This window comes from Propithecus coquereli, unplaced genomic scaffold (assembly GCF_000956105.1).
Source record: "Propithecus coquereli isolate 6110/MARCELLA unplaced genomic scaffold, Pcoq_1.0 Scaffold21, whole genome shotgun sequence".
Classification (NCBI taxonomy): domain Eukaryota; kingdom Metazoa; phylum Chordata; class Mammalia; order Primates; family Indriidae; genus Propithecus; species Propithecus coquereli.
The window spans coordinates 2,672,353-2,674,115 of record NW_012146078.1 but is presented as its reverse complement, the minus strand read 5'-3'; positions in this window follow the sequence as shown (position 1 = coordinate 2,674,115).

Here is a 1,763-nt window from a genome sequence, read left to right as displayed (position 1 = left end):
TGCATTAAAAGACAAAAGTAAATTTCAAGAAGCAATTAGAAAAGAAAACATAAGAATACATACAATACCCAGCAGAAATAACAGTAGTCATTTTAGGTGACGTTTCTCTTAAAAAGTTCTAATTTGTTCTGATAGGTCATATTTATATTCAATATTCCAAATGCAGGCTCAATCTACTTTATAATTATTATTTTGTATTTGAGATGCTTTCATATCAGTCCAGCTTGTATATAGTATGTGATTTGGTATAATAATCTCACGAAAGAGTGGAATAGTCAACCATGATCTTTAGCCTTTATCAGAAATTACTGTAGCACACACAATGATTTTACAAAATAAATATGGTAAAGAGAAGCAGACAATTAATTAAACATCATCACGAAAATGTCAAGTTGATTTTCTTCCCAAGTAATTCAATCTTTGAAATAAAAATTTCTATGCTTTAAAGTAAATTGTTTTAACCTTTAACTTCAATGGATAAATAAAGAATAATGTTCAGAGTTTATATTATTCTTTAAAAGGAATAATCATACATATGCCTGGAATGAATGCAATGTGATGCTTCGTAAAATAAAGAAGAAAAAGTAAAATGCATGACTACTAACTCATTGTACTTGCTGGGAGAGATTTCAGTCCGCCCTCCTCATAACTTTTATACAATAGCTGAGGAAACAAGAGTAACTTGGTCCCTTGTATGGGATATTCCACAACAAAATCCTGTCAGTATTCACTCTGTCGAAATGTTATAATTAGAATTTGCTGGGAGCAAAATTACAATGATAAATAATTATATTTTCTCTACTAACAGCACATGTGAGAATACAATAGAGATAAACACAATGAGAGAGCACTTTTTCTGTCTAACATCTCTGATAAAAACTGCTCCAGAGAAAGGCAATAAACTTAGTATGCAAGTAGTAACTCCTGCCCATGAACCCAGAGCTCCCCAGTTTGTCAGTGTCGAGAAAGAAAGAGACCTTGGCATTCTTAGGAAATCAATGTCAGTGCCATGTTCAATGCGCCATTATGGGTTATTACAGGTCAGTCTAAGAATTCCTTTATCCTCATTCCCTGTCACTTTGCTTTTTTTTTCTATGAGTTTTTAGTTTTCCTTATTGACACATCATGAGTAAACAAACACCAGAACTGCTAGATAAATGCAAGTGGATTAGTTGGGCACATATAAAAAACAATATGACCTACAAAAAGTATGAAGAATGTGTTATATAGAATGTGCTTTTCCACAGAAAAGATAATAGACAAAGGTTGAATTGACAGTTGTAGAAAAATATTCTTTTTGTCCAGATCGCCCAGAAGAGCTATATCATGGAAATGGATGGGATTTTTTTGTTTGTTTCAAAAGGGATGTGATTCCGGCTCACACAGGAACACTCGACACAGGAATAGCCCATGATCACAGCTGGATCTGTCCAGTGCTTCAGCTCTTCCTCGCTCCAGCCCTTCATGTAATGAGTGCCCAGAAAGCCCGTCTAACGTACGGCGTCAGCCAGCTCAGACCTGTATGAACATGATGGTAGAGCTGAAGTCTTGGGCTCAAGGTGTATTTAATTACTTGAAGAATCAGAAGGTGGAATAGAAGGAATATAACTAAATAGCCAGCTATGTGGTTTCAGGAACATGAGTCGCCCTTTAGATTTCTGTGCTGGTTGAGAAATGTTCTCATGCAGATGTGAGCACCAGCCTCATATGGAAACGGTCTGTTAAGTAAGGACTATCTGTGCATATTAATGAGGTGAAACCCA